This window comes from Pelophylax lessonae, assembly GCF_965119305.1.
Source record: "Pelophylax lessonae genome assembly, chromosome: 3".
Taxonomy (NCBI): domain Eukaryota; kingdom Metazoa; phylum Chordata; class Amphibia; order Anura; family Ranidae; genus Pelophylax; species Pelophylax lessonae.
The window spans coordinates 169,548,304-169,574,114 of NC_138770.1; the positions used below are offsets into that span (position 1 = coordinate 169,548,304).

At 42.8% G+C, this 25,811-nt stretch overlaps 1 protein-coding gene across 1 annotated transcript in view; it reads left to right on the forward strand.

Moving 5' to 3' along the window:
- Positions 1-4,849: 4,849 nt before the first annotated feature.
- The window catches only part of SLC35G2 (solute carrier family 35 member G2), a 64,463-nt gene continuing 43,501 nt past the window's right edge, over positions 4,850-25,811 (forward strand). The window contains exon 1 of the mRNA XM_082251771.1: positions 4,850-5,214. The gene's annotated coding sequence lies outside the window, so the exon portion shown is untranslated. The remainder of the gene's footprint in view (positions 5,215-25,811) is intronic.

Consider the following 25,811-nt stretch of genomic DNA (forward strand, 5'->3'; position numbering starts at 1 on the left):
TATCTGTCTCAAAACCATGATAACAATTTTATTTGGGTACAGTGTTGCATGCCTGAGTAATTGCCATCTAAAGTGCAACAGCACTGAAATCTGAACATTGGCCTGGGCAGGAAGGGGGTGAAAGTGTCTGGTATTGAGGTGGTTAAAGCATTTCAGGACTCGGGATTATTGCTGAGTGGTCGACAACTCCTTGACCTGATCCCATGCTTATATCTGTTTCCTGACCTGGCTTGTTATTGAAAGTTGATCCGCACATCCGTAGTTGCTCTTAAAAATCGTCATCTTTATTCAAAAGCCACAGAACATAACTGCTGATAAGATCAGTTGACGCGTTTTGGCTTATAAGGCCTTAGTCATTCCTGACCTAACTTGTTGACTCTACATGTTCCAGAACCCTTGTCGCTGACTCTGACTTGTACAATGACCTTGCCTCCCGCCTGGTGTTCTGTCACCTGCTTTGCTTGCCCAATACTGACCTTGGCTTGGCCCTGACTCCACTTCTGCTTTCTGATTCTGTACGTCAGTTGTCTGGTTGTTGCCAACTTCTACCTGCCTGAGGATGCATCTAAGATCCTGCATCTGCCAGCTTGCCTGCTGCACTGCCTTCAGTTCTGCATCTACTACAAGGTCTCCCTGCCTGGATCTCCCACAGGCACCCATAACATTATGTGCCCTGTTATACCTGTCATCAACCCCAGGGGAAACAGGACAAAAGTTAGAAGGGAAGCCCTCTCATCAACTCTGCCTTGAACCATGTACAATTCATGACAGGGGCTGCGCCTGCACTGCAAAGGTAAATGTTTGTATAGTCTAGGGCAGTGGTGGCGAATCTTGGCACCCCATATGTTTTGGAACTACATTTGCCATGATGCTCATGCACTCTGCAGTTTAGTTGAGCATCATGGGAAATGAAGTTCAAAAACATCTGGGGTGCCAAGGTTCGCCATCACTGGTCCAGGGGATGGTAAAATGAATTTCTGGTACTTGATTCTTAGCATCCCTCATGGTAGATTGTCCCTCTGTTTCCTCACATGCAATGCAAGGCTATGGACCCTGCATCAGTCTTGATGACTTAAGGTCCTTAGACTGTCGAAGCATAGGGGAGGGGAATAATCTTACAGCATGGAGGAGTGGAGGATCTGGTAAGTAAATCTACTTTTCCAAGTCCCTTAGACCTAAATGAGCAGTTAACCCTTGCAATGCAGGGGCAGCCCCACTGAAATTGTGAATTCTCAAGTTTTCTGGAGTTTAGTTTTAAAGCAGCAGAGGAGCTCCAAAGCTGAACTTCATGTTTATTTTTACTACTTTAAAGTGGAGTTCCACCCTATTTTTATACTTACCTCCATCTTCTCGCTCCGGGTCACCTGAAAAAGAAATGGATAATCGCATATTTTTTTTTTTTTACTTACCTCGTAGCGAAGAAAATATACTTACCTTACTTCCTTCTTCCTCCTTCCTCGGCCGCGGCCCGTCGTCACTTCCTGGCTCTGCAATGATTCCTGGGAGCTGGACGTCATAGCTCCCAGGAATCATTGCGCCTGCACCGGCCCCGACGTCAGTTCCGGGTCGCGCGCGTCATCCCCTTCTAAACAGCTTCTGGGCATGCCCAGAAGCTGTGGAGGGTGGACGCGCGCGACCCGGAAGTGACGTCGGGGCCGGCGCAGAGCATCGTGGGACCACAGAAGGCGGAAGAAGACGCCGAAGAGGACGCGCTGGCTTCAAGCTGCCCACATCTGAGATGGCAGCGCTGGACAAGACGTTTGCAAGGTAAGTATTTCGTCTTGCAGGTAAGTGCAACCCGGGACAGATCAGAGGCTAGCCATTGTGGAATGCACTAGCCCTGACTGTCCCGGGGGTATTAAAAAAAAAAAAACAAATCCAGGGTGGAACTCCGCTTTAAATAGTTTGTTTGGGCCAAATAGTTTGTTTGGGCTACCTTTGATTGGCTGAAGTGGAGAGGTGGACGGATGATGTCACAATCTCTACCTTGGCCAATCAAAGGAAGCCTTTTATTCATTGATAAAACACAAGGCCTCTTGTGAATGGCTGAGCAGTGCTTAATCAGATTAAATTTTGTTCTTGAAGCAGACAGGAAGTCTTCCACTGCTGCTAGAACTTAATGCTATATACTGTATGTAGCTACAGTTTATACAGTGCTGACAGCAGACACATCCATTAGTAAAGGAAATAGTTCATTTGGTCAGGCTTGGCCCAAACAAACTATTTAAAGTAAAAGTAAACATGGAATCTGATTTTAAAGCTGAACTCTAGGCAGAAAAATCACCAATCAATACAGTTATTTATTTAATACAAATCCTTTAAAGCACTAAGATTGAGTACCTGAATTATTATTAGGCTCCATGCACACATGACGTTTAAAAAAGTATTTGTGGACATCACATTGCTGGCAGGAAACTGCTGCTTTAAAAACTATTTTTTACCAGTGTTATTTAATCATGTTTATGTGTGTTTTTGAGCATCAGCATTTTATTTGGAAAATTATACCAGCTTACATTCATCTCTGCAATATAACAAAATGCTGAACGCTGATAAAATCACGTTTTCAGTGTTCAGCATTTTTGTGGTCGTAAGAATTGTTCTTAAACGCGATTTTAGAGCATTCAGACCACAGCCCATAAACTCCCCGACTGATAAACTTAAAAAAAAACGCACACGTGGACACATAGGATAACACAGAGGGGAGTTTAAGGGCTAGTAAAAATCACCCAAACTCGCAAAACGGTGAGTTTATCAGCTGCAGTGTGCATGAGGCATTAGGCTCCTGTAATCCTCGATATAGTAGAACCCTAAGAGAAGGATCAGAAGAACTAGGAGTCGGTTATGTTTGCTGTCTCCAATTATACTAACAAGAAACATGCTGACAGGAGGAGAAAGCATTGTAATGTGTTTATCAGCCTTTGCTTCTTCACTGTCCAGTTTCAAGCTGGAGGAAGAGCAGTGACCAGGCTGTACTGCCTAACTGCAGCAGAGAAAAGTAAGTTGCCAGCCTGCCTGCTTTGCGGGACTGGATGAACATAAGTATACAGTATGTATAGTGTATAATCCATGAGTTTAGCTATTTTCCTTTTCAGCTTTCAAGGACAAGTGTAACTTTGTGTACACTTTCCCATTTTTAAATAGGATCCTCATGTAGTGCTGCCACTCACCTGTAAAAGCAGATCCATCCCCCCACGGACTGACCTTCATGGGAACGATGCAGTAGCTGCATGAAGTTCTTCGCTGTATTGCACAGAAAACAAGATGGATGCATTGGGTTTGCACCAAATGCATATGGAACATTGTCCCACCACAACACTGTCCACCCTGTCTTCATCAAACGGCCTCCCTTCTGTGTAGTACATATGTTGATTCCCTCTTTTTTGCTGCTTTGATCTTGCTTCCTATTAGAGGTGGCTGTGTTTGTTCTTCATGGTCCCAGGGCCGATCCTTGGCGGGTGGGTGGCGGGGGCACCACAGCTGTGGCACACTCAATTACATTCAGCAGCAGTGGTGCCAAAACCCTCTTGTTGTTGCACTGCTGGCCTCTACTTCACTGGTTACTAGGATCGCCTGCCACCTAGCAACCAGTGACGGCATGAGGAGGAGAGCGAAGCCGAGGCCCCAGCATTCAAAGCGGTGGAGGATTTAGCTTCTTCCTCCTCCGAACCTAGTGAATGTAGGCTCCACCCACCTCCTCCCTCCATCTTCTACAGCGTGGTGTGAGGGATGGGCACTGTCTGTGCCAGGATTAGAGCAGAGCATGTCTGAATAGCTGCCTGTCGCCTGCACCTGCCTGAGGTGAGGCAGATCGCAGATGAATTAAAACATATAAGCACCACTGTATGTAGGTATGTAAACATCCTCTTGCCTTCTCCCGAGATGGGATAAGGACTATGCACTTACAAAGCAGTGCACTTACAGAGCAGTGCCCATGACCGCAGCTAACATGCACGGCTCATTCCAAACAAACTGAGGTGAGAGGGTTAAAAAAATGCACAAGAGCTCACAGAGGACATTGCTAGGAGGCAGAAAAACACAGTAAGAAATAATTTAATGAAAAATAGATTACAGGGCCATTAAATAGCGTATGTTTATTTGCTATTTTTGGAGAATAAGGATATTGTTTAGGGTCATTTTAACCTTCCTAGTGGTATTCCCTCGGGGTACCGCTAGGAAGATCGCTGTATCCTGGTAGAGGTTTTACTTACCTTATCACCGGAATCCAGCGATGTATGCGGGCGGTGTGCGGCGGCAGAGCTTCCTCCCGATCCTCTGTGAGCCCCGGCTTCCGTCTCCTGCGAGTAACACTTTATTGAAGTTCCTTTATAATTCAAAAGAGTTGTGTGCTCAGAACCACCATGAAAATGACTGTCCACATATAGACTTAAAGTCAACCAGTAACCAGAAAACTAAATATATAGAAATGACAATATTCACAAAAGAATACAAAATGAATGTACTGCGACCAACTAATAAACCTAAAAGAAAATAAAAATTAATTATTAAAGATATATCGGCATCAATTTTTTTGGACTATATTTTATTTATGATGGATGTTCTGAATATTTCCTGGTATGATTTTCACATGTTTATATTTGCATGGGTTTAACTAGGAGCTCATTTTGCTATCAATATCCACAAAAGAAAACATTTTACAAAAAACGAGCTCTCCTGAATGTATCTGATGTGTCACTAGTGATCAGGGGTTAAACTGAAAACTGAACAAGAGGAATTAAAGGAAACAGAACATTTCCCTGCACATTAGGACAATAAGGGAACAAACAGCTTATGGCAGGCGTGCCAGATGCCCTCAAGCTCCATGGATCATGCGCAGTGTGCCTTGATAGCATCCACAAAGCTTTATGGGTTTGTCTCAGTCTCCTCTTCCAGCTGCAACCTCCGTCCCTATTTCCTCCCATGTATGTTTGACAAATGCAATGTGAAAGAAGAGCGAGAGAGACACAAGCTGAGGGAGGGGGGAGTAGGAGGTGGGGAGAACTCACTGCCTTCATCTAATCATCATTTTCCTTTAGCCAGACCAGCAGCTCCCAGTAGACATATAGAGAAAACAGTGTGGGCTTCCTAAAAACTGCGCCGGTCCAGAAAAGACGTTAAGAAAAAGTCATTAGAAGATGCCTATCCTATACTGCGATCAAAACACGTCCTTGTGAGGCCACCGGACACCTCTAAAGGCAACGACACCTGATATAAGAGGTAATTATCCTTTGCTGTAGGCTTCGTCATTGGTTTAGTAGGGATTTAGTGCATGCTTTCCAAAAAATCTCTTCTCCAGTGAGGGCAGGCAGCATGCTGTGACCCTTTGCAATAGGACAGATAATGGGAAGAATGTCTGCGCTAAACAATTAACCTTTTATTCTTGGCATGAATGACCCTTTAGAAATTTCTCTCCAAGTCTACATTGAACAATCTGTTAGCTCCAAAGGGACCTAGCTCCAAGCTGGAGGTCGACATGAGCGATGTCCTTGGTGCTGATATTGATCCTCCGCTGTCCATGGTGCTGAAATGCTACTCGCCCATTCAAGGCTCAGTGCTGGTAGCTTACCTTCATTAACCACTGCAGATACACAGCCAGCGTGTGGGGGGTATTTTTTTCTGTATAATCTAAATCTGTTAAAAAAAAAAAAAAAAGGGACATTATAAATTATAACATTATTATTTTTATACAGGATGTATATAGTGCCAACAGTCTGTGCAGTGCTGTATAATATAAGGGCAGACAGCTGTGCTACTTTAAGCTCTCGTTAAATCATCCGTTAAGTAGAATACAAATAATTATCAAAGACCAAATAATATTTTGGATGACGTTTGTTTTTCTAATTTAATAAGGAAATGGATGGTGTGAAAAGTGCACAAGTAACCCGTGCCAACCTATCCTAAAAAATGCTGTTTTTACTGTTCTGATTTGGTCATAGGCAAATTGTGATTGATTGCCATGGTTACTGCACTTTGTACATCATCATTGCCATGTAGACGGCTTTTTTAAACAGGTCTATTGATGTAGTGCACCTATCATAAATTACGTGTAATTAGCTTTTAATATTTATACACTGCATTTATTTTGGTATCATAGTTAAACATTATAGTATATTAAACTGCTGATGTCCGACCCATGCTATTTCTAAACACACAATTATTTTTAACATAAGTTACATTTAAATGGGTCTTGCAGAGTGTGTTCTTGCTTGCTCTGTTTTTTTTATGAATGAATGAATCACTGTGCTGTTTTTTTTTTTTTTTTTTACCAAGCCTTAAAAAATGGATGAGGCTGTAATTGGAATGTGCTTTCTCTGGGTTTTGCTGTCATCTCAATATTTAGTGTAGCAAATGAGGCTATAAAGCAGTTTTGACGTTATTATTTTCAGCTAGAAGCAAAGCAGGCTGCATAGGCTAGAATAATAACAATAATGACATTTCTTTCCAGGTTGGAGGAGGAAAACAGGGCAAGGATTAACTTAATCTAAAAAAAAAAAAAGTAAATTATACAGCATTTTTGCCATTGCTCAGTGTAGTTTGTAAATCATAATAAAATCAATATGTTGGAATAACATATGGTCATTAACTTTGGGCTGGATTTGTAGAAGCGATGATAGATTGTGTTGTTTGAAGTCTGAACATGAAACGGTAAAATTGAATACAAACGTAGGGTAGCAATACACACACAGATCCCTCACTAGAAAGATTGATAAATCAAAATGTGTCCATACCCACTGTGAATACTGCACCCTAGCCATGTCAGTTTCTCTATTTGGACATTGACATATAAAGCCTCGTACACACGCAACGATTGTTGGCCGTGAATTTTCAGCCAACGTCCGATCGGCCGATTGTCGGCTTGTTAGTATGATGCTTCCGACAACCGACTGCGACTTTTCGGCAGAAAAAAATTTTGGTGTGCATGCTATAAAATTTTTGTTGGCCGTCAACAGAACGGCGGATTCTTCGTCAGCCAGTACAGATTTTTAGGGTACACACATAGGGAAGGCTGCTTTTTTGTCTTTGGATACAATTCTAAATGAATAACAGAGATTTTCCATTTAGTTGTAAATTGTCTGATAACAGGCACTTGTGATGATCGCAATTGCTCATTATTGCTCGTTAGTTACGCAGTCTAGTCGTCACTGAAAAATAATGATTTGAATAGTGGTAATGAAAGACATGCTATGTATTATACAACGTGCTACTAATGCCCAAATCCATAGGTCAGTTAAAAATATTTCCCATCATTCTGGATAATCAGTTCATTGCAAATGAATCAAATGCAAGATGCTGATAGAAATGTCACAATACGGATGCACTGCAATCAATTTAAATAAAATTAGCTTTTGTCAGTTCTCAGACTTGAAATTTTCTGTAACGTACAGGTTTCCCACAATATCCAACCGTCTAAGTCATAAAGTCATGCTGGACATGACGGGCCATGGGGACCAGATGCAGATTTAAAGCAAATGTAGCAGAAAGAATTTAGAGCAGCTTCAGCAGACATTGAGATATGCTGGGTGTCAATGAGCAAATAGCATATAAGGTTTTACAGCTGTTTGCAAAATGACAAGCTGAGTCTGGAGGAGAGTGGATATCATCTGCTTTTACATTATGTGTTTATGGTTATTGTCTCCGCACAGCTGCACATATGACGTGAAATGGTACAGTCACAGTATTGCAAACAGTTTAAAATGTTTGCTGTGGTAGGTCAAGCAGGAGAGGAAGTTGATGGTTAACTTATTTGCCTATATCTGTTTGTAAAATATTGAGCCCACAGAAAAGACTTAACCCTATCATCTTTTGCAAAATGACATTTATGAGGATTAAATATAGTAACAGTTGGGCTTGAAAAAAATCCTGTTGCTCTTACTTGACCATTAGTGATGGGCCGAGTGTAACTGAGTTTGGCTCAGTGAACATGACTACAGTTCGGGTGTCGAATCTGAACCTTGGTAAAGTTAATGGAAGCTGGATGTTTTTCTGGGTTAATATGCTAGGGATAGTCAAACAAATGGCATGGAGGGTTGGGCACTGTGCTAAGGTAGATATACCAAAGAAAAAGTGTGTTTGAATCGTTGAAAAAATGACAGCTCCCAGCCTCTTCATTCTGTTCATAGCAGCCAGGGATTACCTTCATCTATACCAGACCTTATTCTAGATGAGGGTCTGATATAGATGTTAATGGGGAACCCCAAACATAAAAACAGCATGGACTTCATACTAGGCCCTTCGGGTCTGGTAGGGATTTTAAAGAATGCACACCTTTTAAAGAATGAACACCTTTTCTCAGTATGCAGCCTGGAAATCCAGAAAAGGTGAGGGGATGAGCTTGCAACCCCCCCCCCCGCCCCCACATAAACCATACCAGACCAACATGGGGGGGGGTAGCTTGCCAGGGGAAAATCTCCTAACAAAGTGCCTTGTCCCCATGTTGTAGCTTGCCAGGGGAAAATCTCCTAACAAAGTGCCTTGTCCCCATGTTGATGAGAATAAAACTGGTCTGGTGATTGTGGGAGGTTGTGGGTAGGGGCTTATCAGAATATGAAAGCCCCTTTAACAATATGGGGGCACCCAGATATTGCTTCACCCATGTGAATGAATAAGTAGTACATTGTGAAAATGTAAAGTATAAAGATAAGACCTTTTGGGGTTGAATTACTAAAGGCAAACAGACTGTGCACATTGCAAAGTGCAGTTGCACCCTGCAAGAGCAGTTACTCCAGAGCTTAGTAAATGAGCAGAAGCTCTGCTGACTTTCATCATCCAATCATGTGGAAGCAAAAATGCTGCTTTTTTATATTTTCCCTGCTCGTAATTGGGTATTCTTTGCAAAGTGAAGCTCTACCTCATTTACTAAGCTCTGGAGTAACTGCACTTTGCAAAGTGCACAGCCTATTTGCCTTTAGTAAATCAACCCCTTTGTGTTTTTGACAAGACCTTTAATTGGAAAAAAAAGTCCCATGATCTACATTCATTGTCAATCACGTCATCCAACATTGTAAATTCAGATCACAATACCTGATGCCCACCAAAAAAAAATAACACAGTTCACTGACATACAACCAGGTCCATAAATATCGGAACATCGACAAAATTCTAATCTTTTTGGCTCTATACTCCACCACAATGAATTTGAAATGAAACAAACAAGATGTGCTTTAACTGCAGACTTTCAGCTTTAATTTGAGGGTATTTTTGTACGTACTTTTGTACGTAGGTGCCTCCAATGTATACATTTACATATGCATGGATGTTTATATAGGGGGTAGGAGTGCTCACATTTTTATTTTAGGTGCTTGGGTGTAAATCTATTTTTTAACACATTTTTCACTAAAACGTTATTTATAGCACATAGTGGATCAAAAGTCCTTTATCTAATATAATGATATAATGTTGTTGTGACAAGTTCTCTGTAATGAGAAATCCAGAGACATCTATTAGACCCCTGATGTCTCACCTGCCCTCCATTAAAGCTAATAGAGTGCAGATCGCTGTCACTTTCCTCGGCTATACCAACAGCAGAAAGTGACAGCAGAAAGTAGAAGTGATATTATACATGCTGCTTCCAGGTTTTTACTAGGTAAGGGAGATCCATCCAACGGATGTTTTCTGATCTTCTTCCGCTCTACCTGATGACATCTGCCAAGCATGATGGGGGTGATTACATTTCCGAGGATCCATGAAAGTGATCGGGTGGTTTTACATTTGGCTTGTGATTTCTACACATACTATGGGGGGGATTTACAAAAACTGGAGCACTCAGAATCTGGTGCAGCTGTGCATTGCAGCCAATCAGCTTCTAAATTTAGATAGTTCAATTAAGCTTTGACCTGGAAGCTTAGTAAACCTCCCCCCCTTCCATTTATAAAACCCCTTGCAGCCACTGAATTATGCCATACATTGGTGGCAAGAAAAGGGGTTAAACCATGAAACTGTTAAAAAAAAATGTGCAGCCTATGGGACCTTTATTGTGGTTAATTTGTCTTTTTTCATTTTTTTTTTCCTTTTATTTTTTTATCTGGCGATCCTGTTGGCAACATACTTCCTGTCCTATGGTGACAATGCCCACTTACTGCACAGAAGAAGAAGAAAAATAGCCCTAGCGGGACTTTGTATGAGGTGGATGCAATAGTCACTGGGAGTAAAAGAGTAGGTTTTATTCTCAAATTAAATTATATAATAAATATATGTACATGACCACAAACATAGTAACAAGACATATAGGGCATGTTGAAAATAGTAGCAAAATGACAGCATGGTAGCATATTTAAACATAATAAAAGCATATCAACATCAATATTGCATGACGATAAATATTCTGTATTGGAAACTCTACGCGTTTCGTGGGTCCTTACGCCCACTCATCAGGAGTATACGAATAGATCTGTCTGAAAGTAATCAAAAGAGATGTCAGTGTCCGCTCTATCTTATGTTGGCCAGTAAATGTGGAGTTTCAAAAGGTGTGTCTGTCCCAAATGGGGAAACTGCACTTACTTCTGGCTGCATCAGACTGGTGAAGTGGGGGTAAATTCGTCTGATCCGGGAGCTGAAGGGGCAAAGATATGCCGCAGTTAAGCGGAGAGTCAGGCTAGGAAACATGTGTAGTGAAAAAGAGTGGATCAGAGTGGGTTACATGACACTGGCTGAGAACACACAATTAAATAAATGAGTATATCATTATATCATAAGTATATCAGTATATCATAAGTATATCAGTAAATCATAAGTATATCAGTATATCATAATGTACAGGTATATACTGTATCCCAAGGTAATACCACAAAGGAAAGAGTATTTATGTATGAAAGTGTGTTCCAGCAAGACCAGTGTCAGCAGGAACATGACGCCGATATATAGGTGGCTCCTCCCGTGGGAGGGGAGGAGACAGCAAGGGAGAGCGATCTCCCTATAATATATCGCAGCTCCCGGAGCAGATCCAAACCCACCACTAGAGGGAGCGCATACACCAGTGAGATTGAATGTCAAATGGCATCTGCAAAAAATATGGTATGAGTTGATAGTATGAGTATTGTATATACATATAAATAAAGATAAAAATGAGACTTCTTGGATCCATACTAGAGTATTGTATGGGTCGGACTACAGCAGTGTAGGACCATAGGCGGGCAGTGGGTGTCTTCCACCCGGGGGTTAATAGTCAAGAGGGAGTGGTCCAACACTAGCAATTGTAAACACCTCCCTCCCTATTAGTTGCGAAAAAGAAGAAAAATAGCCCTAGCGGGACTTTGTATGAGGTGGATGCAATAGTCACTGGGAGTAAAAGAGTAGGTTTTATTCTCAAATTAAATTATATAATAAATATATGTACATGACCACAAACATAGTAACAAGACATATAGGGCATGTTGAATATAGTAGCAAAATGGCAGCATGGTAGCATATTTAAACATAATAAAAGCATATCAACATCAATATTGCATGACGATAAATATTCTGTATAAACTCTACGCGTTTCGTGGGTCCTTACAGGTATACTCCTGATGAGTGGGCGTAAGGACCCACGAAACGCGTAGAGTTTCCAATACAGAATATTTATCGTCATGCAATATTGATGTTGATATGCTTTTATTATGTTTAAATATGCTACCATGCTGTCATTTTGCTACTATATTCAACATGCCCTATATGTCTTGTTACTATGTTTGTGGTCATGTACATATATTTATTATATAATTTAATTTGAGAATAAAACCTACTCTTTTACTCCCAGTGACTATTGCATCCACCTCATACAAAGTCCCGCTAGGGCTATTTTTCTTCTTTTTCGCAACTAATAGGGATGGAGGTGTTTACAATTGCTAGTGTTGGACCACTCCCTCTTGACTATTAACCCCCGGGTGGAAAACACCCACTGCCCGCCTATGGTCCTACACTGCTGTAATCCGACCCATACAATACTCTAGTATGGATCCAAGAAGTCTCATTTTTATCTTTATTTATATGTATATACAATACTCATACTATCAACTCATACCATATTTTTTGCAGATGCCATTTGACATTCAATCTCACTGGTGTATGCGCTCCCTCTAGTGGTGGGTTTGGATCTGCTCCGGGAGCTGCGATATATTATAGGGAGATCGCTCTCCCTTGCTGTCTCCTCCCCTCCCACGGGAGGAGCCACCTATATATCGGCGTCATGTTCCTGCTGATCACGTGTACCACTGCTACTGCGGCGTTTGCACGTGTTGGCGTTGTTTTCAAATCCGCGGTCATGGTTGCCAGCCTCTGCTGGCTCTTTCCATGTTGACTAACACGAGCCCATGGTTTGTGTCTGTCCTACCGCTCACATGGCGTTAGGGACGGGATCTGCATGCAGCCTGTGCGGACAGTCAGGTGAGAAACAACCTCTCTTCACATCCCACTATTTCATGCTTCTTGCCTTCCTCACTATTCTTCTTTCTTCTTCTCTTCCCTTGGACACATCTTTGGTCATGGCACTCTTTGTCCCTTCCACTCCATGTTCTCTTGCCCTGTCTGGAGCTCCCGACTCAGGGACATTCTCACTCACTGATTTTTCACTCCCCTCTGTTACTTTCACTCTTTCTGGTTACTTTTGCCTAAGCACAGGCACTACTCAATGATGTCAATACCCTCAGGCCCCGTTCACACTGGGGCGATCCGACTTCCCGGGGCAACCTCCGAGGTCGCGGTGCAAGCAGCGCGCCGTGACCTCGGAGCGGCCGCCACGGACTTCATAACATTGAAGTCTATGACGGTCGCTCCGGGTCGCCCCAAAGAAGCTCCGGACCCTTTTTCTAAGTCGGAGCAACTTGTGTCGCTCCTATTAGAACGGGTCCGCAGCTTCCCTATGGAAGGCGACCTACGGCGACCTGTGAGGCGACCAGGTCGCCTCACGGGTCGCCCCAGTGTGAACGGGGACTCATGGTTTCTTTATTTGTTTCAATTTGAATTCATTTCCATAACATTGTTACTTTGCATCATTATTATCCCTGTGCAACTCCAAACATGTCTCAATCCATTGATGCTTTTTAACCAGACTAGCCCACTCACCTTCTTCACTCTATCTTTTGTGACACAGCACTTCTGCTATTTTTTCGGTTCATCAGATGCACAGAGACCAGCACTTTCTCTTGGGTTTTTAGTTTCCTTCTCTCCTTTTTTCCCTTTTTTGTTTGCTTTCTCTTCTTCATGATTCTGACACTGGTCTTGCTGGAACACACTTTCATACATAAATACTCTTTCCTTTGTGGTATTACCTTGGGATACAGTATATACCTGTACATTATGATATACTGATATACTTATGATTTACTGATATACTTATGATATACTGATATACTTATGATATAATGATATACTCATTTATTTGTGTGTTCTCAGCCAGTGTCATGTCACCCACTCTGATCCACTCTTTCACTACACGTGTTTCCTAGCCTGACTCTCCGCTTAACTGCGGCATATCTTTGCCCCTTCAGCTCCCGGATCAGACGAATTTACCCCCACTTTATGGTAGCGTTCACCAGTCTGATGCAGCCAGAAGTAAGTGCAGTTTCCCCATTTGGGACAGACACACCTTTTGAAACTCCACATTTACTGGCCAACATAAGATATAGCGGACACTGACATCTCTTTTGATTACTTTCAGACAGATCTATTCGTATACTCCTGATGAGTGGGCGTAAGGACCCACGAAACGCGTAGAGTTTCCAATACAGAATATTTATCGTCATGCAATATTGATGTTGATATGCTTTTATTATGTTTAAATATGCTACCATGCTGTCATTTTGCTACTATATTCAACATGCCCTATATCAATTGTTACTATGTTTGTGGTCATGTACATATATTTATTATATAATTTAATTTGAGAATAAAACCTACTCTTTTACTCCCAGTGACTATTGCATCCACCTCATACAAAGTCCCGCTAGGGCTATTTTTCTTCTTTTTCGCAACTAATAGGGATGGAGGTGTTTACAATTCCTAGTGTTGGACCACTCCCTCTTGACTTACTGCACAGTATCTGTGGAGGAGAAACATTTTCATCATAGTCTACTCGCTTCTAATTTTGTACTGCAGCCTACATACTTGATAGGCAGCCAAGCTGACAATGCTGCTGCTAATTGGAGGGCAGTGGTTTAAAGTTGTCAGTGTATAACAGGAAGGTGCTGTTACTGGCAGAATTCCTAGGTACGATACTTTACAACAGATTCACAAAACATTATCTGCCAGCTGTAACAAAAAATGATCTGCCAAAAAATGATCGCCAACTGTATATGGTGAGGAATAATGCCAAACATACTGAGAAATAAATATAGGGTTTGCATACTGTACACTTTAAGTATACTAGGTATGTCATGTTATTTTGGGCCATGATACATTCATAGATAGTTTAGAAGGTTCTCATTTAGGGGTCACCATACACATTACAAATTATCCCTACATTCAACTTTAGATTTGCCAAAACTATGATATATGATATTATGTACTACATAATTATTGGTAGATTTAAAGGAAATAGTACAACCAGTTTGTAATGTGTGTGGTGAGCTTTAAGCTATTTGCCACCAAGAACATCAAAATAACCCAATGAAAGCACTTGTTAATGTTATGTGACGATGGATGTAGTCTTTATTATTTTTGACATATTGGCTACTGGCCATCAGCATTGTCTAGCATTTGTTTAACATTAATATAAATGTGTAAATACAGCCACCGCGAAAGAAAGGAGTTTATTCTAAAAAAAAATTAAGTTAAAGGGAGAATATACTGTATATAAAGTTTCAGAAGCCAGAGACACTGTCACATAGGGATGTAACGATATCAAAATCTCACGGTACGATACAATTTCGATATTGACCTCACGGTACGATATTTATTGCGATATTGTGGAAAAGCTCATGGTATTGTTAAATAGCTCATGATAGTGTTTGTGATGATAATAGCGAAAAAATACCGACATTTATTCTGCTTTTGCCAGTCAACAGGCAATTTATTGTTGTATTTATGGATCCATGACAACATAAATCACTGATCACATAGTGCTTTTAAAGTGCAAGTTGTAGTCAGGAACATCAATATTCTGTATAGTAATATTTGGTTGCATAACTGATTCTTCTGTGCAATGTACAAGTTAAGAAGCAGCTAGAACAATTGTAAACAAACAATAGGCAATTCCCTTTAAGTGCAAACAAAGATCAAGTTAAGTCAGGTTTAAATGTGCAAGGCAAATAAAGGCAGCCTTTTAAAACTGGTATTTAGGAACATAACTTAAACTTAAAAAAAATAGTCAGTCAAAAAGCCTTTAAAAAAAACACTGACCTATCATTTAGCTTATGTTCACGTTTTTCATCAGAAAGATCAAAATATCTACATTGCAAGAAAAAAAAAAAAAAAAACCAGTAAAAAAAATCCTTAAACTCTGGTCTATGTAGTTAACAATGATTTGTTCCGCGGGACTGTGTTTATTCCTCTTGCTTTTTGACGGACACCTGTCCTTTTAATATTGTAACCCAACCACGACGATATCGAGACACGACCACGACGATATCGAGACGACCACGACGATATCGAGACACGACCACGACGATATCGAGACACGACCACGACGATATCGAGACGACCACGACGATACGATATCGCGATATCTTTGATATCGTTACATCCCTACTGTCACAAAAGTTAATGCCAATGATATGTTAGATTGTGGACAACTCTAACTGCAGTTTAGAGGAGGTTCACCTTGTATATTGAAAGTGGACAAAAAAGCAGGTACGCCACCAAGCCATGCAACATCTGTAGTGCCAGAAGCATAGACTACAGGTCAGCAAATACATCTATTTTCTGACTTTATTTTGTGGTTTAACCACAGTTTACCCATTCCCCACACTAGGCATAATAAAAAAGGAGTTTTGGCTTTACATATACTTTAAACTGAACCTGTCAGATTGATTATACAGTAAACTGTTCCATAAGAGGCACCCAACCAACCAGTGCTGGAGATTTCCATTGTAGCTATTGTTTCCTTGGGTATAGTATGATGTACAATTAAAGTGGTAGTTTATGCAATTGTTTTAATTAAATGAGAACACGCATTATACTGGAATTCTCTTTTAAATGAAAGATTAATATTTATATTTCTGTATGCACCCCTAATATATTTCTATACCAACACACTGTACACTCTTTAAAACATCCTGTTTCTAATTAGAATAATCAGTCATATCAACCTTTCATTATAACTGACGTTTACTATTCCATAATCAAAGCTTTCATATTTTTTCCTATGAATTACTTACAATAATTTACAATTGCAACTGCTTGTCCTTAATGGAGACCTGTGCTAAGAGATATACACTATATTACCAAAAGTATTGGGACGCCTGCCTTTACACTCACATGAACTTTAATGGTATCCCAGTCTTAGTCTGTAGGGTTCAATATTGAGTTGGCCCAACCTTTGCAGCTACAACAGCTTTAACCCTTCTGGTAAGGCTGTCCACAAGATGTAGAGTGCATCTATGGGAAAGTTTGACTATTCTTCCAGAAGCGCATTTGTGAGGTCAGGCGCTGATGTTGGAGAGAAGGTCTAGCTCACAGTCTCCGCTCTAATTCATCCTAAAGGTGTTCTATTGGGTTGAGGTCAGGACTCTGTGCAGGCCAGTCAATTTCCTCCACCCAAAACTTGCTCATCCATGTCTTTGGGTTCCTTGCTTTGTGCACTGGTCCAAAGCATTTAGTGGAGGGGGGATTATAGTGTGGGTTGTTTTTCAGGGGTTGGGCTTGGCCCCTAAGTTCCAGTGAAGGGAACACTTAAGGTGTCAACATACCAAGACATTTTGGACAATTTCATGCTTCCAACTTTGTGGGAACAGTTTGAGGTTGGCCCCTTCCTGTTCCAACATAACTGCACACCAGTGCACAAAGCAAGGTCCTGACCTCAACCCGATAGAACACCTTTGAGATGAATTAGAGCGGAGACTGTGAGCCAGGCCTTCTTATCCACATCAGTGCCTGACCTCACAAATGTGCTTCTGGAAGAATGGTCAAATATTCCCATAGACATACTCCTAAACCTTGTGGACAGTAGGGATGATCGAACTTTTGAAAAGTTTAGTTCGACCAGAACACCAGAATTTCCCGAAAGTTCGGTTCGGATTCCCGGACCCCATTGAAATCAATGGGACCCGAACTTCGGGAATCAAAAAACACCATTTCGAAGCCCTGAAACCTAATAAATGCCCCTAAAAAGTGCCTAGGGTTCTGGGTCATGCCCCAGGGACTATGAATCAGGCAAAAAAAGTTCTTAAAAATTATCGTTTTTGATAGAGAGGGGTCCAAAAAATGTACCTGTGAAGTTTCAGGTCTGTAGCATGTCCAGAACCAGAATTATAGCATGCCAAACCTTCACAAATTACTTTTTTGCTTAACCGCGCCTTTCTTTTGCTCCTAATCAACTGCACAGCCAATGTGTATGATGGGGACATAATGCAGTGCACTGGGAACAAGATTAGAGTTTTTTTTTGGAAAAAGGTGCTGTCTCTTTAAATGTGGATATAATTAACGGGTGTATTTTCACAATGGGGCTATTATTACCAAATGTTTTCAAGAAGTCAAAAGATGTATGTAGATGCACTTCTGCTTTATTTAGCGACAACTTTGGGTCACATAGCAGTGTGCGTTTTGCAGGTGATTTTCACCAAGCAGAGTTGCCAAAGCCTCAGTGACAACTTAACGGCTGTTCTTGTTGTAAGCGTTAAGTCCACTGCAAAAGGCTTTGCTAATCTGCGTCACACACATCTGCTTTATTTAGCGACAACTTTGGGTCGCATAGCAGTGTGCGTTTTGCAGGTGAATTTCACCACGCAGAGTTGCCAAAGCCTCAGTGACAACTTAACGGCTGTTCTTGTTGTAAGCGTTAAGTCCACTGCAAAAGGCTCTGCTCCTCTGCGTCACACACATCTGCTTTATTTAGCGACAACTTTGGGTCGCATAGCAGTGTGCGTCTTGAAGGTGATTTTCACATCGCACAGTTGATAGAGCCTCAGTGACAACTATACATAAATTAAAATTCATCACAAAAAAAAAATGATTATTTTTCTTAGAATTTCAGTAGCGCAGGGATGGTGTTACCCTCCTTTCATAAAGTGCAAATAAAGTGCATAAATTGCATAAATAATCCAAAACACCCAACTAAGCAAGAACAGAGTCCTTCAAAAGTCTTTGTTTATGTAGTGCCAGAGCTGGTGGTGGTGACATTGTACGGTGGTTCCTATAACTGACACCAATGACCCTGCATTAAAGGCACTGTGTATTGCTCTGGCACTACATAAACAAAGACTTTTGAAGGACTCTGTTCTTGCTTAGTTGCATGTTTTGGATTATTTATGCAATTTATGCACTTTATTTATTTGCACATTAGCAACAAACACAGGAAGCAGGAAACAGGAAGCTGAAGACCAGTCAGCAATGTTCATGTGCCACAGATATCCTTTTAAAGGCCAGAGGGTGCTGGGATTGGACATCCACTTTGTGGGCCAGCACGCACACGTCTTCGCCCTAGCGGACGTGCGTTTGCAATACGTGCGTGCGTATTCATGCGGCTAGTTCCCTGACAGTGCCCCCCCCTTATGGGCAGCCTCCGGATGCCCAAACGTGACACCTTCTCAGGGTTTCTGTTGAAGAATTCTTGTAGTAACCTGGGGGCATGAATATTTACCTCAGGCTCCCATGAATTTTCCTCAGGTGGATATCCCTTCCACTTAACAAGATACTGAATATGTCTTCCTCGCTTTCTGCAATCCAGTATTGCTTCCACCTCAAATTCAGTTTCCTCGCCAATAGTAATTGGAGGTGGCGGTGGGTTCTCCCGTCCTGGGAAACGATCTGGAACAGCAGGTTTAAGAAGAGACACATGGAAGACTGGGTGAATTTTGTAAGATTGCGGAAGAGAAAGTTCGAAAGCCACAGGATTGATGATTCTTTTAATTCCGAAAGGTCCGATGAACCTTGGTCCCAGCTTACGAGAAGGACAGGGGAGTTTTAGGTTGGCCGTAGACAGCCACACTCTGTCACCAACCTTGAAGGCCGGGTTCTCCCTTCTCTTCTTATCATAATTCCTTTTATAGTCATCCTGGGCCTTTTGTATTGCCTCCTGCAGGGTCTGGTAATTCGTAAAGATGGAGGTTAATCTATCTTGTACTGCGGGCACATCAGTTTCTGGCAGAGAATCTGGAAAAAAGCATGGATGAAAGCCATAGTTAGCCCAGAATGGGGTTTGGTTGGTGGCCGCGTGCACTGAGTTATTGTAGGCAAATTCAGCACAGGGGAGCAGAGATACCCAGTTGTCCTGTGAAAAGGTGGAGAAACACCGAAGATACTGCTCTAAGGTCTGGTTGGTCCTCTCTGTCTGACCATTGCTTTGTGGGTGGTAGGCTGAGGACAAGCAGACATCAATATTTAAAGCTTTGCAAAGGGTTCTCCAGAATTTGGAGGTAAATTGCACACCTCTGTCTGATACAATGCTTTTGGGCAAGCCGTGAAGTCTCACTACTTCTTTAATAAAAGCCTGAGCCGTGTCTGTGGCTGAAGGTGTGCCCACCATAGGCACAAAATGCGACATCTTAGATAATCGATCAATGACTACAAAGATGGATGTGAATCCCTCAGCCGGAGGCAGGTCCACTATAAAGTCCATTGACAACATCTTCCAGGGCAAATCAGGAATTGGTAACGGCCTTAGCAGGCCCCAGGCTCTGGTGTTACTTCCCTTATTACGAAGGCACGTAGTACAGGAGCCAACATAATCCTTACAGTCCTGATTCAGGCCTGGCCACCAAAAAGATCGTTGAATGAGCTCAATGGTCTTGTGTACCCCGAAATGACCCGCTAATTGATGGTCATGACATGCCTTCAGGACTAGGGTCCTTGCTTCTTGTGGAACGAAGATCTTGTTATTTTGCCAGAAAAAATTGTCTTGTTTTTTCAAGGAACAAACTTCAGACTCCGGACACTGAGTGGAAGCTTGCTGGATGGCTGATTTTAAATCAGGTTGCAACAACAAAAAGTTGTGGTGAAAGGATGGTACTGGAGGAGGCTATTTCAGGGGTCTCTGGAAACATTCGTGAAAGTGCATCGGCCTTGCCGTTTTTTGACCCTGGCCTGTAGGTGATATGAAAATTAAATCGGGAGAAGAACAAAGCCCACCGTGCTTGCCGAGGCCTAAGGCGTTTAGCAGTCCTAAGATATTCCAGATTCTTGTGATCTGTAAATATCATCACTGGATGGGCAGCTCCTTCCAAAAGATATCGCCATTCTTCTAAGGCTGTTTTGATAGCCAGTAGCTCCCGATCACCGACATCATAATTCCTTTCTGCTTGACTCAGCTTCCGAGAAAAAAAAGCTACCGGATGGAGCAAGGCTTTAGACCCCATACGTTGTGACAAGATTGCCCCAGTGGCGACCTCGGAGGCATCAACCTCCAAGACATAAGGCAGAGCAGGGTCTGGGTGCCGAAGTATTGGAGCGGAGGTGAAAAGAGCTTTCAGTTTATTGAAGGCCGCCTGGGCTTCCTGGGACCACTGAAATCGGGAATGTTGACGTGTGAGCTGGGTAATGGGAGCAATAATGGATGAGAACCCTTTAATAAATCTCCTGTAAAAGTTGGCGAACCCCACAAATCTTTGGATTCCTTTTTTATCCACTGGGGCAGGCCATTCCAGGATGGAAGACACCTTTTGGGGGTCCATAGCGATACCATCAGTGGATATGATCAATCCTAGGAACTGGATGGTTTGTCTCTCAAATTCGCATTTCTCTGCCTTGGCGTAGAGTCCATGTTTCCTGAGGGTAGACAAGACTTTCTTTACGTGCACACGATGCAATTCAAGAGATGCAGAGAAAATGAGAATATCATCAAGATAGACTATAAGGAAGTAATCCAGAAATTCTCTAAAGATGTCATTTACAAGGTGTTGGAAAGTGGCTGGGGCATTGCAAAGTCCAAAAGGCATCACAAGGTATTCAAAATGTCCAAAACGGGTTCGGAAGGCCGTTTTCCACTCGTCGCCTTCTCTAATTCGGACTAAATTGTATGCACCTCGTAGATCCAGTTTAGTGAAAACTCGAGCAGCTCGAAATCGTTGAAACAGTTCTGGTATGAGAGGTAGCGGGTAGCGGTTCTTGACCGTAATTTTATTCAATTCCCTGTAATCTACACAAGGTCTGAGTGTATGATCCTTCTTTTGAACAAAGAAGATTCCTGCTCCTGCAGGGGAAGAGGATGGACGGATAAATCCTTTTTCCAGATTCTCATTTATGTAGAGTCGTAGAGCCTCCAGCTCTATTTCTGATAATGGAAAAATCCGACCAAAAGGAATTTCTGCACCTGGAAGTAGTTCAATAGGACAGTCATAAGAGCGATGAGGTGGCAACACATCAGCTTTCTTCTTATCGAACACATCCAGGAAGTCATGATAGCTAGTAGGCACATACTGACCGATATCTGAGACTGCCTGAATGGTCAGGCAGCTGGGAGAGTCCAATGGTTCAGGAGCGAAACAATGCTGCTGGCAGTAGGCTGAAGGGAACATGATCTCCCCTTTAGACCAGTCAATCTTGGGATTATGGGCCCTCAACCAGGGAAGGCCGAGTATTACCGGAAACAAGGGGGAGTAGAGGACATCGAAACATAGGAACTCTTGATGTCCAGAGTCAGTAATCGTTAGAATTGGTTCAGTCTCTTGGGTAATGGGCCCCGACTTGGGAATGGTGCCGTCTGCCAGGTGAACAGTAAGACTCAGTCTTTTAGGTCTAAGTGAAATCTGTAATTTCTTAGCTAATGTAAGATCCAGAAAACAACTGCAGGCGCCTGAATCAACAATGGCTCGGAATTTGACTTCCCCTGCTGCCACTTGCAGTGAGACAGGCAAGATGATATGAGCGGGGGAGGATCCAGCGACCGAGGCATATGTGGGACGAGAGGACAGGAACTTACTGGGTCTCACAGGGCAGTTTCGAAGGAAATGTCCCGTACCGCCACAGTATAGACAAAGGTTGGCTTGCCGCCGGCGGATCCTCTCTTCAGGGGTCAGGGAAGGCCGCAACAGGCCGAATTGCATGGGTGTAGTGGTGGTTACTGGAGGTTTGTAAGATTGAGTCCGTTCAAAGCACCGCTCCCGTAATCGGCGGTCAAGCTGTATAGCCAACTGTATAAGGCGTTCAAGGGTAGTGGGAGCTTCCACCCGGGCCAGTTCATCTTTGAGCGCCTCGGACAGACCAAGCCGGAACTGGTACTTGAGTGCGGCTTCATTCCAGTCTGTATCTGCTGACCATTTGCGGAATTCAACCGTATAGTCCTCTACAGGCCGATTCCCTTGCTGGAGTGTGTGCAGGGCCGCTTCGGCCGAAGCCATTCGCTGGGGGTCATCATACAGCTGTGCCATGGCTTCAAAAAAGGCTGAAACTGAGTCTAGGACTGGGTTACTTTGTTCCATAAGATGATGGGCCCAGGATTGAGGTTCTTCTGTCAGCAAGGAGATGATGAAACCGACTTTGACAGTTTCAAGGGAGAAAGTCCGTGGCTGCAGAGCTAGGTATAACTGACAAGCATTTTTAAACGCTCTGAATTTTCTTCGGTCCCCGGAGAAACGTTTGGGTATGGGGACCCTTGGTTCAGGTGGAGGTACCACTACTGTGGGTATGACAGCGGTGCGTTCAAAAACAGCAGAGGCTGGAGCAGAGACCTCATGTGCGGTATTCTGGCAAGCAGAAAAGGACGTAGAGGGTATGCTGTGCAGGCGACCTTCTAGTTGCATATAGCCTTCTTGTAAATTCTGTACGGCTTGTGTGAGGGCTGTAACTTGTTGGCACAAAGCCTCTAGCGGAGACGCACCTCTGTCGGCTTCAGACATTTTATGGCTGACTGGTACTGTCACGTACCTGGTCCTGAAGCCGAAATGCCGAGAGGGCTCTCCTTGCGGCTGAGTGCTTGGTGTCCCTGAAGGTGGTAACAGGAAGCACGAAGCCCAAAGTAGCAGGGATTGCCAGCTGTGCCCCAGATGAGGGTTGATGGTAGGAATATATCTCTGCAGGTGAACACCAGAGGAGGTGAGCACTAGGACCCAGGAGTGCTGTGGTAGTTGCAGACTGCACACGGCTGGAAGTAGTTTGTAATGGAGAGTGCAGCTGGCAGGATCAACAGGTAAGTACTGGAAGCAGGTTCTGCAGGCTGGGTACAGCAGGTGGGCACCAAGGCAGATCACAGCAGACAAGGCACAGCCAAAGGCGTAGTCGGGGACAGAAGCAGAGGTCAGTAAGCCAGAGGTCAGCAGATCAGATAGCAGAGTCGTGGTTAGGCAAGCCGGGGTCATATACAGGGCAGATGACAAGAGAAGATCCGTGAACAATCCGAGGTCAGAGCTGGGAGCGAGACAAGAGGAATCCAAGAACAAGCCGGGTTGTCAACAGGTGATCAGAAGCAGCAACAAACACAGGAAGCAGGAAACAGGAAACAGGAAGCTGAAGACCAGTCAGCAATGTTCATGTGCCACAGATATCCTTTTAAAGGCCAGAGGGTGCTGGGATTGGACATCCACTTTGTGGGCCAGCACGCACACGTCTTCGCCCTAGCGGACGTGCGTTTGCAATACGTGCGTGCGTATTCATGCGGCTAGTTCCCTGACAGCTTTCTTTTGGTGGTATTTGATCACCTGTGCGATTTTTTGATCATGCGCTATAAACAAAAAAAGAGCGACAATTTTGCAAAAATAACAATCTGTTTCACTTTTTTTTAATATGAAATTCCCCCCAAAAAAATGTAAAAATCAAAATGTTTTTAACATTTTCGGCCAATTTGTTTTCTGCTACATATGTTTGGTAAAAAAAAAAGCGTATTTTGATTGGTTTGCGCAAAAGTTATTGCGTTTACTAACAAAGGTAAAGATTTCTGTCATTTTGGTGTTTTTTTTTTTAACGAGTAATGGCGGCGATCTGCGATTTTTTTGCGGTACTGCGACATTGCGGCGGACAGATCTGACCCTTGACTGACATTTTTGACATTTTTGACACTTTTGGGGTTACCAGTGACATTACTACAGTAATCAGTGCTATACATATGCACTGTTACTGTAAAAATGACACTGGCAGGGAAGGGGTTAACTGTATTGGAGAGGGAGGGGTTAAGTGTGTCCCTAGGGGCGTGATTCTAACTGTGATGGGACATGGCTACTACGGTAGTGTAAAAACAGAGATCAACGGTTCTACATAGTAGAACCGTCTGATCTCCATTTTTACACAGGGGAGAATGACCGGCGGCTTGTTTACATAAGCCGCCCGCCTTTCTCCCGCTCTACCGATGATTGTAGTGTGACTGGCGGACATCGGGTCCGCCGGTCATGCGCCCGCACTCCTCCGCGCGTTCGCCCGCTATTAGCTCAAAACCCAGTGACAGGCTAGCGACGTAGATCTACGTCACTCTGCCTGGCCGGGGCTGACTGCCGCAGTAAATATACTGTGCGCAGTCAGCAAGCGGTTAATATTGTAGATGCATTATTAAAATTGTAAGACAATAGGGTAAAGGTCATGAGGTGTGTAAAAGAGTTATAGATGGCTTTAAAATTGTATTAAGATATATATATAATAAGCTTCATTTGTGGATGTTGTGCATTATCTGTCTTCTTGTACTATTTTTAACTGCCCCTTCACAGTAGTTATGTGACTAGCTGCTTCCAATGTGGATCTCTAGAAGGCATACCACCCAGCCTTTCCAAAATAAGTAACACAGTAAGCCCACAAAATGCCCAGAACAGCTCCATACTGACGGTGTTTATCTATGCCATAAGGGCAGTTGATAAGCCCTCCACATTGTGGCCCACGCTGATCCTGTACACAGTAGGAAAACTGTTATAATGTAGATTGCAGACCTTATACAACCCTGGTACTTCCTTACAGAATATACAACTAAAAGCCCACAAGGCAGATAAGATATTTTCCTCACATTACACCTAGAAGGCACCATATTTTTAACTTGACTTAAAGTGAAACATCCTAAAAAGTTAAGACTTAAAGTAGAAGTCCAGTCAAATGAGTCTGCATTTGGTGAGCACTGATGAGTCTGCATTTGGTGGGCAGAACTGATAAGGCAGCATTTTATGGGCACTGATAAGCTTGCATTTGATGGGCACTGGTGAGGCTGCATTGATACATTGATGTCTTGTATCATATCCGCAGTCTCTGACCATCTCTTGTATCAAGTCTGCAGTTTCTGACCATCTCCTATAGTATGTCTGGGGGCTCTGTCTAACAGACTCTCTAACAAAGGCCCTCTCTGTGTCCATTAGAGAGACCCCCCTCTAGGTCTTATTAGAGTACTCTGCTTCTCTTCCTGTAATTTGTTTACTGTTAAGAGATCGTGGCAGGGTCCCGAGGTAAGGAAGACTTCTTAGGGTAGCATCTCTGTGTTTAAGTCGTTGCCATAGAAACATTTGTAAAGAGGAGGAGTTAGTAAGATGACCACGCCCATGTGGGGGCGCCAGAAATATTTCTGCACCCAGGCGTCTGTGACCCTGGGATCGGCCCTGATTAGGCCTCTTTCTGTGAGTCTTCTGTGGGTTGAATTAGGCTTTCAGTGGGTGGAATGCCCCTTCTGAGAGTTTGAATAGGCCCCTCTTTCTGGTACCGCACTGGTTATCAGTGGTGTTAAATATTGCACCGTTTTTTAATTCCTGTTTCGTTTGTGAATTGGATTTACTAGATTACCTCATGATTTTTTAGCGATATTTACCGACAAATATTTTTCTTCGTTGTTTATGACAAAATCTTTTTTT